Source organism: Triticum aestivum, chromosome 2A (assembly GCF_018294505.1).
Source record: "Triticum aestivum cultivar Chinese Spring chromosome 2A, IWGSC CS RefSeq v2.1, whole genome shotgun sequence".
NCBI lineage: Eukaryota > Viridiplantae > Streptophyta > Magnoliopsida > Poales > Poaceae > Triticum > Triticum aestivum.
Genome location: NC_057797.1, coordinates 43,001,238 through 43,016,142, shown reverse-complemented (window position 1 = coordinate 43,016,142; position 14,905 = coordinate 43,001,238). Strand labels below are relative to the sequence as shown.

General features: G+C 44.1%; 1 pseudogene; it reads right to left on the bottom strand.

Moving 5' to 3' along the window:
* Window positions 1-5,456: 5,456 nt before the first annotated feature.
* LOC123038358 (uncharacterized) lies at window positions 5,457-5,617 on the bottom strand (annotated as a pseudogene).
* Between the last annotated feature and the right edge of the window lie 9,288 nt (window positions 5,618-14,905).

Genomic DNA, 14,905 nt, shown 5'->3' with positions numbered 1-14,905 from the left:
GCTAACAAGCGGTTGGTCTCACGCTTGTTCATCTCAACTTCTAACATGAACTTTGCCAACGAAGACTGATCAGGAGGAACCTCATCCCTACCATCTCCGTGGTTCCGGCTACGAGCAACAAAACTTCAATTAACCGGCAACATCCTGAAGAACGAAACCAAGGAAAACAAGGATGGATTCAGCGTCATCATAAGGGTGTAGAATATAGTACAAGGAAAATACTATCTCTTGAACTCCTAGGACAATTCCGGCAGCATAACGACAGTAAAATGCTCAAAATGAGACATCCTGCAAATGATGGGGTAGCACCATACTCAACATCATCACTTAAGGTTCTGAGATATTACTAAACATACTACATCGGAAGTACTTGAACTGGGATAAGACTCTGATCAATCAATCCTAAGAGACTACGGAGTAGTAACACGTGATCCTGATAGACGGAAGGGGAAGCCTAGTTCCTTAACCCCGTAGGAAAGATAGGATGACTCAGATCAGAAGGGCATGAGGTATAAGGAGTAAAAAGAGCCTTACGTTCCCTTCCACAATCAATTCCCCTATATAGCTAAAGAATTTCTAGACTCAACTTCGACCAGGTTGGCTTGGAAATCCTACAGGCAGTCAGGCTTTGATACCAAAGCTGTCGGGACCCCGATTCCAAGTCACATCGATCTAGCCGGTAACACCTCATATCACTTTGCGGCCTCACGCACGGTATTCCCACGGGTGTCGCCTTACCCTGGCCCGGGACCGTTTGCGCCTTTTGGCTCACATATATGATTGTGTCGCTAGCATCCATATGACAGAGAACCCGGGCCGACATGGCTAGTCATGAACCCAAAGCGGCACTAACCCATGGGGACAGGCATACATGATTCACATCGAGCATGTCGGTCAGCAGCGTGTGAATCCGGGCTGTAGCACTGGGCTAACAGGACTCTGGGGAACCCGGGCTGTAGCAGGCTAGGCAGGACTCTGGATGTCACCACGTGACATTTCCCCGAAGGGACAGACACAGGAACGAAGTGAAGCACATGCCGGCCAGTCAAGTGTCCTGAGCAGTAGTGCTGGGCTAGCAGGACTCCGGTGAACCGGGCTGTAGCGGACTACTATGGCTCAAGGAAGCACTAGACTACATTTCCCCATAAGAGAGACTGCCAAGGATAAACAACTAGATTGTCGGATCCCACACATAGCAATACACGTCACACGTACGCATAACATGCAAGTATGTGCTGTACAACATGGCATCACAACATAACGCAAACTCATATAGATAAAGGCTCAGAAGAGCCACATAGCATAAAATACAAACAGGGGTCACATGACCCATCATTCAGAGCATACAAGCAACGGAAGCATTACATGTCTGGGTACAGACAACTACAAAAGAAGAGGCTAAGAGGCCTGACTATCTACAAGTCTCTCCCAAGGGCACAAGATCGTAGCTGAGGTGCAAGCTACTCGTCGAAATCCAAGCGGTACTACTAGTGAGACAGATGTCTCAGCTGCAAAACATAAATAAAGCAAACGTGAGTACAAAGGTACTCAGCAAGACTTACATCAGATCCTATCATACATGCATTTGTATCAAGAAGGTAATGTGGGGTTTAGTTGCAGCAAACCAGCTTTGACTCAGTGGCTATCCTATTCTACGACAACGAGAAACTTCTTTGAGGTGAGGCAGCACACACGAGTCCACTAATCACCACATCAATACACCACTATGGATTCATCCTCGTCTTCTTACGAGAAGGCCATCCATAGCACTCACACTTGTCTTGAGCATTTTAGAGTATCCACTTTAAGTTGTCTATGTACCACATAAGCATCCAAGAAGTCCATAACTGAGGACACCGCGATTCGAATTGATCATGATAACCCTGCAGGGGTGTACTTCTTCACACACGCTCTCACCACTTATCACCATGTACACGTCATGTATCTCGGCAACCTTCAAGTGGAAGCCTGGCGAGGGTGTCGGCCACAACCTGACTAACCACACAAGACTCTAGTCCAGGTTTATCGCCTATTCAGGTTCCATCCGCAAGGAGATCCGGCCGGGGTGTCGCTCACGGCCCCAAACGATATATGCAGGGTTCCCAAGCCCACCTTGCCGGATGGATCTACGCTTGGTACACCATGCCACTTGTGCCTAGTCTGTCCCAAGCCCACCTGGTCGGGTGCCACTTGGTAGACTACTAACACTACCTACAAACACCAGGAACTATTTGCGACTCCTGGACAGAGATCAAGTTGGCTAATAAGTCGAGAGGGGCACTTAAGCATTCCAATGTGTGGTAGTAGCTAGTCATTGGACAACATATACGGAACTCAGTGCTTAAGGACGGTTCCAGTGAGACAACCCACCATGTACTCCTACATGGCCTCTCACCGCTACCTTTACCAAATCGTGTTCACACGCTTAACTCTCTGCACCAGAACATATCGTACCACTCCAATTCATTCCCGATGAATCAGACCTGACACAACTCTAAGCAATAGCAGGCATGGCATGGTAAGAACACAACATGGCTCAATCAACTCCTACACATGCTAGTGGGTTTTAACTATTTACTGTGGCAATGACAGGTCATGCAGAGGAATGGGTTCAACTACCGCAGCATAAAGTAGCAGTTGAATCGTTGTTGTCCTAATGCAATAAATGAGAGCAGGAGCGAGAGAGTAGGATTGTATCGGAATGAACAAGGGGGTTTGCTTGCCTGGTAGATCAACAGGGGGGGCACTGCTCCTCTGACAGGTACTCTGGATCGGTCTCCGGAGCAGGACCTATCAAGAAGGAACGGTGTCGATAATCAAAGACAAGCATATGCAACAATATGATGCATGATCATGGCATGAATATGTGATGCTGATTGAGCTAATGCAACTGGCTTTTATTTGGATGAAATCCATTTGAACCAAAGATTCAAATGCATCTCTAAAATAAGCTCTTTATATAAGCCATTTTAGTGTTTCACTTATACAATAGGTATAAGTTGGTTTGACATGCATGAAACTGGTACAGATGGATAGATTGAATATTTCTGATAATTTTTCATATATAAATTATTGCAATCTGAGCTACGGTTGAATTTCTATGAATTTTTGAAGTTTATGTCATTTTCTGGAATTTCCTAATTTATTTTAATACCAGAAAATGATATATTGCATCAGCATGACAGCAGCATTGTGTCAGCAGGTCAAAGGCGCTGACCAAGTCAAACTTGACGTGTGGGGTCCACACGTCAGTGACTCAGTTAGTTAACAGGGGGTTTATTTAGTCTAATTAGGATTAGTGGGCGCCGGGCCCACTGGTCAGTGACTAACTAGGTAACTAACCTAGGTTAATTAGTGTTAATCTAATACTAACTAAAGATGTCAGGGGGGTGGCCCACGCGTCAGTGACATAAGGGGGAGGGTCAACCCCAGTTAGCGGGTCAAACCCACCGGTGAGGCCCGGGACGGCGGCGCGGCTCGGAAAACGCCCACAGGGAACGGGCGAGGCTGTTCTTGGGCTCGTTGGAGAGCTCTTGCAGGCGCGCATCTAGTGGTGGTGGAGGCCGGGCCTATGGTGGCCGGAGCCAACGACGGCGAGCAAGTCCGCGGCGGCCGGAGTTCGGTCGAGCTCGGGTTCGAAGCTGTAGTGAGCGTGGCGATGCGGGCGTAGCACCTACGGCCTCTGCATGGTGCGGTGAGCACGTGGGTGTGCTCGGTTGGGGGGGTACGATGACTGTGGCCACGACGGCGAGGGGCTCAAGCGGCGGCGCGATTCGGTCGTCGGTGAAGCAGCGGCTATGTCGAGGAGAAGAGCACGGGGAGAGAAGGGAAAGAGGCAGGGCTCACGGCGGTTCGTATGAAGGAGACGGCGAGCTCGGGGGCGGCCTGATGGCGACGTACGGGCGACGGCGATCTCAGTCAACCCGAGTTTGAAGACGATGGCGTGGAGGCGATGCAGGGCGTTCGGGCTCGATTCCTTCGGCTTGGGGAGGCGGAGCTCAACGGCGGTGCTGGTGGACACGATAGAGGGGTGAGGAGATGGCTGTGGCCGCGGCAGCGGCGAGCTGCGGCGATGGTGGCGTCTGGTGGTGCTGCGCAGAGAAATCAGAGGAGGGGGATGGACACGGGGAGAGTGAGGGGGAGTCAGAGCGATCGGGACGGCACCAAGGAGGTCGGCCGCGGTGTCGAGCTGGCCTGGGGACACAGGCAGACGCCCTGGTGGCGTGGCGCTCTCGGGCGCGCGTGCGTGCTCGTCCTTCTGGCTTGAGGAGGAGGACGACTGGCAGCGCCAGTCAGCTGGGCCGGCCTGATGGGCCACCGGGCTGCCAGGCTGCAGGTAAGGTCCAGGTAAGTATTTCCCTTTTGTTTTTCTTTTCTATTTTTCTGACATTTGTTTTGATTTAGTAAAAATACTAAATCATTTTATTTACTTATGCCAATTTTTGCAGGGGCTAGTGGTATTATTCCTGAGCTCCTCAACTACTGGCATAATTTTTGGACAATATTTTATATATATAACAATATATATCCAAAGCAAATAATTACTGCATTAATTCCAAATGCCCAAGATAAATACTTATGAGCTCCTGAAAATGTTGGTTTGAATTTTACCTCTGACCAATATTTCAAAGAGCAACATGAACATTTTCTTGGACCTTTTTGGAGCAACTTTTACTTGGGTCATTTTCATAAATGATTCTGAGGGTTTCACAATTCCCATTTCAAATTTAAATGGAATTTTAACATGATGCACAACTGACTAGCTGGTCTAGGTCATACCAGAACTAGGGATGTGACAATTAGTGCAAGTTTGGTGGCTGGCAGAAAGTTGCACTTTCAGATATTGAGTGTTCATTTGAGCCGCAATAGCTTACGAACGGGTATGAATGAAAACTAATTTGGCACATCAATAGCTTACTATTAAGCCGGAAGGCATAAGTTCGATGACATTAGTAACAAGAACCCAAAGGCAGTAGCCAGTAAGCGTATCTCTAAAACATCAAGCTGAATGCTGACAGACAGCGTACAACTATGAACTGCAATTGTAAAGCTGAATGATTTCAATAACAAGCACCTACAGCAGCATTCATTGGTTGAAACAGGTCAGGATTGCCAGCGTTTCAGCAGACTCCCTGAAGAAGGAAGACCTGAAGTCGACAGGCCAGAGAAAGAGAAGGATGCCTTTGCGGAATTGTACCATTGTACGTATATGTCAGTCAGTTGTGAGAGTGCTAATAAGGTGCTCCAGTATTTGCCGTCACAATCTCCGCATAGTATGAATAGTTGTGTCAAGACTCTTTTTCCTTAGAACAGCAGATGAACTGTTGTGGTTAATTTGAAAGAAGAAGACCAGCCAGCCACAAACTCATCAAAGCTGGTCGACACACCAGGCCAGGGAACTGCCAGAGTAAGAATAAAATTGGTAGCTAAAAAGGATTTGAATTCGAGTATTGTAGGGCTTTACCCTCGTCCGAAGGAGAGGGAGCCCTTTTAGAAATTCTCAATGGCCCATCACAAAGGGAGGGCCAAAGAGGGGGTTTGGAAATAGTTTTCAACCAGCAATTGACGCGCCTCGGTATTACCTCACTAGCTGCGTCATTGCCCCAAGCGCAAAGATGCCTTTCAACGTGAGCTCACCCCTCCCTCTTATACCCGAGCTCTGCACCCAGCCCCTCCTGTGTCGCCGAGGTAAATGTAGGTATGTTTTCTGAACATCCAAATATCTTATTTGTATTTTTCTGAGTTCATATCATCTTATTAAGAATGTTCTAACGACTTTGACCATTATTTGTAAACTTCATAACAAGTTGATACGAACACAGAAAAATGCAAGTAAGATAACAGGATCTTCACAAAACATCACCTACATTGCATGTAATTTTCATTCATGAAAAAAATATTGTTTATACCCTTTTTATTTTTAACAATGTTAATAACATTAATTACCTAAGGTATTTTAAAGGTTGCTTTTTCCTCAATGCAAATGATATGCACATAAAGGTAATGTTTATCTGAACATTTTGATATCTTATTTGCATTTTTCTGAGTTCATATGAATTAGTTATGAATTTTCAAAGTTTTGGTCAAACGGTCAAAGGGCATTCGAGGGACCTTGCTACCTCTTGAGCACTGCGTTGGTTTTCCCTTGAAGAGGAAAGGGTGAGGCAGTAAAGCAGCGTAAGTATTTCCCTCAGTTTTTGAGAACCAAGGTATCAATCCAGTAGGAGACCACGCGCGAGTCACCTCGTACCTACACAAACAAATAAGAACCTCGCGACCAACGCGATAAAGGGGTTGTCAATCCCTTCACGGCCACTTGCAAGAGTGAGATCTGATAGAGATAATAATAATAAGATAAATACTTCTGGTATTTTTATGATATAGATTGAAAGTAAATATTGCAAAATAAAATAGATTGGAAACTTGTGTGATGGAAAATAGACCTAGGGGCCATAGGTTTCACTAGTGGCTTCTCTCAAGATAGCATAAGTATTACGGTGGGTAAACAAATTACTGTTGAGCAATTGATAGAAAAGCGAATAATTATGAGAATATCCAGGCATGATCATGTATATAGGCATCACGTCCATGACAAGTAGACCGAAACAATTCTGCATCTACTACTATTACTCCACACATCGACCGCTATCCAGCATGCATCTAGAGTATTAAGTTCATAAGAACAGAGTAACGCCTTAAGCAAGATGACATGATGTAGAGGGATAAACTCATGCAATATGATATAAACCTCATATTTTTATCCTCGATGGCAACAATACAATACATGTCGTTTCCCCTACTGTCACTGGGATCAGGCACCGCAAGATTGAACCCAAAGCTAAGCACTTCTCCCATTGCAAGAAAGATAAATCTAGTAGGCCAAACCAAATTGATAATTCGAAGAGACTTGCAAAGATAAACAAATCATACATAAAAGAATTTTCAGAGAAGAATCAAATATTGTTCATAGATAATCTGGATCATAAACCCACAATTCATCGGATCTCGACAAACACACCACAAAAGAAGATTACATTGAATAGATCTCCAAGAGAATCGAGGAGAACTTTGTATTGAGATCCAAAGAGAGAGAAGAAGCCATCTAGCTACTAGCTATGGACCTGAAGGTCTGAAGTAAACTACTCACACATCACCGGAGAGGCCATGGAGTTGATGTAGAGGCCCTCCGTGATCAATGCCCCCTCCGGCAGAGCTCCAGAAAAGGCCCCAAGATGGGATCTCTCGGGTACAGAAGGTTGCAGCGGTGGAATTAGGTTTTTGTGGTGCTCCTGGATGTTTGCGGGGTACGTGGACTTATATAGGAGGAAGAAGTAGATCGGAGGAGCAACAAGGGCCCCACGATGGTGGAGGGCGCGCCCAGGGGGGTAGGCGCGCCCCCTGCCTCGTGGCCTCCTTGATTGTTTCTTGACGCCCACTCCAAGTCTCCTGGATCACATTTGTTGAGAAAATCACGTTTCCGAAGGTTTCATTCCGTTTGGACTTCATTTGATATTCCTTTTCTGTGAAACACTGAAATAGGCAAAAAACAACAATTTGGGCTGGGCCTCCGGTTAATAGGTTAGTCCCAAAAATGATATAAAAGTGTAAAATAAAGCTCATTAACATCCAAAACAGATAATATAATAGTATGGAGCAATCAAAAATTATAGATACGTTGGAGACGTATCAGACCTCGATGGAAAAAGTACGGGCAAAACTGAGCAAGCTCGAAAAGTAAGGGCAAAACCCGTGTGTAGGAACCAACTAGGGGTAAAAATGCAATTGTCCCTTTTATTTATCTTGCTACCTTTCGGAGGTGAGGCCAGGGCGACCTCAAATTACAAGCTTGCTTACCTATTTTCACCAAACATCCAGCCTTACATACAGACACAATAATCATGTTCTTGCAATCTAAATAATTGTATTCTTTTTCGCCCATTAGGGACTAATGTTTTTTCCAAGAATTATTCATTGAGTTGGTTCTATATAACACATGATTATCTTGATTGAGACATGTATTTCTGTTTGGTCAGGTTTATCTCTTCCCATTTGCTTAACTAAATCCACATCTCCACACATAATTGTTTGCTCATACTTCCGCAGCAACGCGTGGAGTATCATCTAGTATGTATTATAAGTCCTTCCAAGTTCACAGAATAAATTAGACATTATGAAATCTTTACTATATGATTGCAATTTCTTCTTGGATTATGATTTCTTTTTGGTCTACCCCAACCTCACATACATCCTCAGAAGGTAAAATATGGGGTTTGCACTGAACTTCACCTTTAGAGAGGCAAGGATTATCGACACTACATAATTCAATACACATGAATTTCATGTGCTGCTTTGGTTGAGACGTGTGTTGCACGTGCACGCTAACTAGTAGATACATAAGTAGCAGAAGCCATGATATTTTTATGTTCATTGATGATTTCTATAAGTGGTAGTTGAATAAAATTTAGAGAGCAGGTGTTCAATTATTATTGAACTCATGGTTACTTAAGGACATGTTTGACCAAAACAATGAAAAACAATACAAACGACTCAACTTATACACTAGAAGTTTATAGAAATATGCCTACTAATCTTACACTAGAAAATCATTATTAAGATATTTGTTTCATCATATGCTTTGCAGGTCTCTACAATGATGTTTAAAAATATTAAAATATACATAAACATTCATGCTATATACTTTATGTGACTATTGACAATTATTCAAGTGAATTTTACTACAAAATACAATTTATATTTATCACAGTTCAAATGTACTTTTTGTAATGATACACACTACAATTGTATAACAAAAACACAATACTTGGTCTATTACACTAACTAAAAAGATAATAAACATTAATTATGTAGCATATATTTTTTGAATTGGACATAATAAAGTGTTTTATACGAAAGTATAAAAGTTTGATATAAATTATATTAGAGATATTATAACTAAAAACCATTTCACTCCTTCAAATCTCGAGCATATCACATTTCTATAAATTCGAGTACACATGATCAACTTATTACGTAGAGATTTTATTACCACTAGCCACTATTAATCCAAATAATATGCTTATATCAGAGGCTGAGTTGTTACATATATCTATTATAAGTGGTTGTTTGGATAAAAATTGTAAGCGTCTAGTTTTAGTAAAACATTTTTAAAGAGATTTTTTAGAAAACCAGTTTTGTTAACAATTCGGTTAGGAATAAGTATATAGAAAATCTTGATTGGATAAGAAAATGGTAAAAACAAGTTTAATAAATTCTTTGTTTGGAAGTCCCTTCGACCATGCTATCGTCCTCATCCAATCAATTCTCAAGCCAGCTCCCGCCCCTTTTTCTCTCACAACATGCCATGAACGACATGGCCAGCCGCGCAATAGGAGTTGCTCCCAGCGCCAAACAAGCTAACAGATGGACATGGCCGCTGCGGCAGCGCTGCCCTGCCTGCTGCTTTACTCTTGCGCCACTGTGCAGCTCCCCTTTCTCCCCTCGCCCCCGTCCTCGAGACACCGTGTCGAGCACCTGTCGTGCATGGCTGCTCCGCTTGGCCACAAGCGTCGCCGCTCTTCCAACCCCGGCGAGTAGGTCCACGCTTTCACCATGGACGTCCTTCCACTGCCAATCAACTATCCTAAGCACCCATTTTTTCCTTTTCTCGGCCTTCTCCTCCAACCTCGGCGAGTATCTCCACGCCTCCACCACGGACACCACGGCGGCTCTTTCATCAAGTCCTCCTGTGTGCACCATCTATTCAACCTAGCTAACTTCCCAGCCCCTCAATTGCAGGAGAAACCCTCTCTGGTGAGCTCCCTCCGCCAGCGACTCCCGGCTCTGTCGCCTGCACTCCCACGGTGCCTGACTAGAGTGTTGTAGCTTAGCCGGCGAGCGACAACCAACGGCGATGGTATGAGCGTGTTTGACCTGGTGTATAATCTGACCGTGGTGGTCGGTGGAGGTGAGGATGGCATCGTCGAGGTCTCGAGGAAGTCTCATCGAGCACGGGGCTTCAAAATATGGATACGCTGAATCGGTGTACAGAAAAACGTTGAATCGTCATTTTTCCATAAACCCACTTTTCCAGGTTTACGAAAACTAATTTTTGCTTATCCTCAAATCTGGTATGCTAACCAAACATGGTTTTAGTTTGGTTATAACCATAAGCACGTTTAGAGGAAACTAGTTTAGCAAAATCTTCGTAACCAAACAACTCCTAAGAGCTCCATGTAATCTATATTAACATTTGGTTGTATTACTTTGAATTTAAATTTTCATTAAACTAAATTTGTAATTAAGTTGTGGTGGGACTCACATTGAAAATAATCAGTGGGTGAAGTATAAGTAATTTTCATGCCGGTCCACCGAGCGAGCCAGAATTTTCCGATGTCTCTATGGCACCCCACTGCTCGCCCTACCAACATAAGATTTCCCCTTGCGTTGTAATTTTACATGACTCGCTTCCAACATCCGGTTAGGAGCCATCAGTTTGTGGGGCTATTCATTAAAAAAGCCGCCCATGGGGATTAGGAGCCAACCCACTCTGCCTAATCAGGCGATTCGAGCGGTTTCCAGCTTCCATGGCGAACGACATTCGGTGGACGACAGGTGGTCAATTCTGGTTGAAGCTCTGCCGCCAACAGGTTGCAAACCCCCGTTGCCATCAGGTTGCAACTCGCATCGTCAAAGCTCCATGGTTGCAACACTCGATGCACCACCGCCGCCTTGGCCATCTACGCTCGCTGCACAGGATTCACGAACAACGGCACCAGTCAATTCCTATGAAATGTTGTAGGAAAAATGACGACAGTTGCAGCAAAAAACAATGGTTTGCACCATCCCCCAAACGGAGTTGCAGCTCTGGCTAATGTGGATGTAGCTTCATACATGTACGATTGTATAATTTACATCTGCCGGTTGCATCTCGTTGGTTGTAGGTTGAAGCCGCGGCCGCCTACCGTCGCCGGCCAAAAGTTCACTGCCGTTGGATGCATCATGTCAGTCCGCCCACCAAAGCTTTTTTTGTTACCGGTCGTAGCTTTTTCACAACACGTTGCAGCTTCCTGATCTCCCGCTTGCATCCATTAGTCGTCACCGGCCACAAAACTACATAGCCGCCGATTGTAGCAAAAAGGCGATGAGTTGTAGAAAAACTAGATGTGGTTCCAACTCACTTATTGGTTGAAGCAAAAACCAACTGCGGTTCAAGCTTTGGCTTTGGTTAGTTGTAGCAAAAACAAATGTTGGTTTCAGCTTTGTTGTCCGCTCGCCAGGTTGCAACCATTGTCGTGGTGAAAGCACAAATGCTCCCTGGGTGGTTTTGGTAATTAATGTCAACATATCTCTTGTTGGACTAATATTTTCACCTAGTATATTTCAGACAAGTTCAACAGATGGAGTGGCATGGACAAGAGGATGTGGAACCCCTTCAAGATGCTAAGCACAAAGGATTGACTCAAGCTCAAAAGCTCAAGACTCTGCATTTTACCTTTAGTGATCCAAGATCACATTGAGTCCATAGGAAAGCCAATACTATTAAAAGGGGATGAGGTGTTGCTTAATGGGTTTCTTGCTCAAAGTTCTTAGTGATATCCTCCAAAGCCATCAACCACTTTCTCATATCCACATATGTCCCAAACCAAAAGTCAAACTTGGCCCCACCGAAATCTTTCATCCGGTGCCACCGATTTCTCTTGACATAGCCATTGCCACAAACCCTAATCAATTCGGTCAAACCCGTGGAATCTCGATCTCACTGAGATGGGCTTGCAAACTCTCTGTTGCCTATTGCAATAATCTTGGTCTCACCGAGATATGCAATCGGTCCCATCGAGTTTGCTTGGCCAACTCTCTGTTTCACTTCCCAAATTGGTCCCATCGAGTTTGTGTAATCGGTCAAACCGAGATGAGGTTTTACCCTAACCCAAGCACATCGGTCCCACCGAGCTGATCATGTCAGTCCCACTGAAAAGCCTAACGGTCACATTATGAACTGAATCGGTCTGACCGAATTTTCTGATTCGGTCCCACCGACTTTGGTCAATTGTGTGTAACGGTTAGATTTTGTGTGGATGCTATATATACCCCTCCATCAGAACATGCTGATACGTCTCCAACATATCTATAATTTTTGATTGCTCCATGCTATTATATTATCTATTTTGGATGTTAATGGGCTTTATTTTACACTTTTATATCATTTTTGGGACTAACCTACTAACCGGAGGCCCAGCCCAAATTGCTATTTTTTTTGCCTATTTTAGGGTTTCGAAGAAAAGGAATATCAAACGGCGTCCAAACGGAATGAGACCTTCGAGAACGTGATTTTCTCAACAAACATGATCCAGGAGACTTGGAGTGGCCGCCAAGAAACAAGGGAGGAAGGCACGAGGCAGGGGGGTGCGCCTACCCCTCTAGGCGCGCCCTCCACCCTCGTGGGCCCTCTGCTGCTCCACCGACGTACTTCTTCCTCCTATATATATATATCCACGTACCCCCCCAAACATCCAGGAGCACCAGGAAAACCTGATTCCACCGCCGCAACCTTCTGTACTCGAGAGATCCCATCTCGGGGCCTTTTCCGGAGCTCCACCGAAGGCGACATTGATCACGGAGGGCCTCTACATCAACTCCATGGCCTCTCTGGTGATGTGTGAGTAGTTTACTTCAGACCTATGGGTCCATAGTTATTAGCTAGATGGATTCTTCTCTCTCTTTGGATCTCAATACAAAGTGCTCCTCGATTTTCTTGGAGATCTATTCGATGTAATCTTCTTTTGCGGTGTGTTTGTCGAGATCCGATGAATTGTGGGTTTATGATCTAGATTATCTATGAACAATATTTGATTCTCCTCTGAATTCTTTTATGTATGATTGGTTTATCTTTGCAAGTCTCTTTGAATTATTAGTTTGGTTTGGCCTACTAGATTGATCTTTCTTGCAATGGGAGAAGTTCTTAGCTTTGGTTTCAATCTTGCGGTGTTCGATCCCAGTGACAGAAAGGGAACCGATACATATTGTATTGCTGCCATCGAGGATAAAAAGATGGGGTTTATATCATATTTCATGAGTTTATCCCTCTACATCATGTCATCTTCCTTAAAGCATTACTATGTTATTATGAACTTAATATTCTAGATGCATGCTGGATAGCGGTCGATGTGTGGAGTAATAGTAGTAGATGCAGAATCGTTTCGGTCTACTTGTCTCGGGCGTGATGCCTATATACATGATAATACCTAGATATTCTCATAACTATGCTCAATTCTATCAATTGCTCGACAGTAATTCGTTTACCCACCATAATACTTATGCTCTTGAGAGAAGCCACTAGTGAAACCTATGGCCCCCGGGTCTATCTTCTATCATATTAATCTTCCAATACTTAGTTATTTCCTTTACCTTTTATTTTAGTTTGCATCTTTATTTCTCTTTATCATAAAAATACCAAAAATATTATGTTATCATATCTATCAGATCTCACTCTCGTAAGTGACCGAGAAGGGCTTGACAACCCCTTTATCGCATTGGTTGCGAGGTTCTTATTTGTTTGTGTAGGTGCGTGGGACTTGAGCGTGATCTCCTACTGGATTGATACCTTAGTTCTCAAAAACTGAGGGAAATACTTACGCTGCTTTACTGCATCACCCTTTCCTCTTCAAGGGAAAACCAATGCAGTGCTCAAGAGGTAGCAAGAAGGATTTCTGGTGTCGTTGCTATGATGAGGATGATGATAGTGACTATGATCTTGATGATGTAATGAGACACTTTGGTCTTATGGCTAATCTTCGCGGCTACATGGCTGGAGGAAAGGAATGGGTCCTTGATAGTGGATGTACCGATCATATGACCGGAGACAAAGATATGTTTCGTGAGCTTGCTGAAAACGACGGCCCTCGAAAGTATGTCACTTTTGGTGACAACTCAAAGGGTAAGGTGGTTGGCCTTGGTAAGGTGGCCATCTCACATGATAGCTCCATACAAAATGTCATGCTCGTTGAATCTCTTGGCTACAATTTACTTTCCATCTAGACTTGCTAACTTTGGTTTCAATGTCCTATTTACTGAAGTAGATTGCCAAGTGTTTCGTAGAGATAATCATAAAATGGTCTTTGCCGGTACACGTAGAGGTGATCTGTATATTGTTGATTTCACTAGAAAGGCTCAACCTAGAACTTGCCTAATTGCTAAATCCTCGAAAGGCTGGTTGTGGCATAGAGGGTTAGGTCATGTGGGCATGCGGAATCTTGATAAGCTTAGTAAAGGTGATCATATCCTTGGAGTAAAATATGTTATATTTGACAAGGATAGACTTTGTAGTGCTTGTCAAGCAGGAAAACAAGTTGGAGGAAGTCACCCCGTGAAGAACATTATGACCACGAGAAGACCGCTCGAGCTACTTCATATGGATCTCTTTGGTCCCAATGCCTACAAGAGTCTCGGCAGTAACTCATTTGGTCTAGTTATAGTTGATGATTTTTTTTAAGATTTACGTGGGTGTTCTTTCTTGATAAATCGCAGGTCCAAAAGATCTTCAATAACTTCGCTAGGAAGGTGTAACACCCCGGATGTAATTTACCTTATATGTATCCCAACTCTTGCCGTTTTCGGCCCTAAGTTATTCTATTTCCTTGTTGTTGGGTTATTGTCTTTATGTTGTTTTGTCTTTGTCATGCATCTCATATCATGTCATCATGTGCATTGCATTTGCATACGTGTTTGTCTCATGCATCCGAGCATTTTCCCCGTTGTCCGTTTTGCATTCCGGCGCTCCTATGTCCTCTGGTGGTCCTTTCTACCTCTTTTCGTGTGTGGGTGCTAAACGTTTTCGTATTGGACCGAGACTTGTCATGGGGCCTTGGTTTACTACCGGTAGACCGCCTGTCAAGTTTCGTGCCATTTG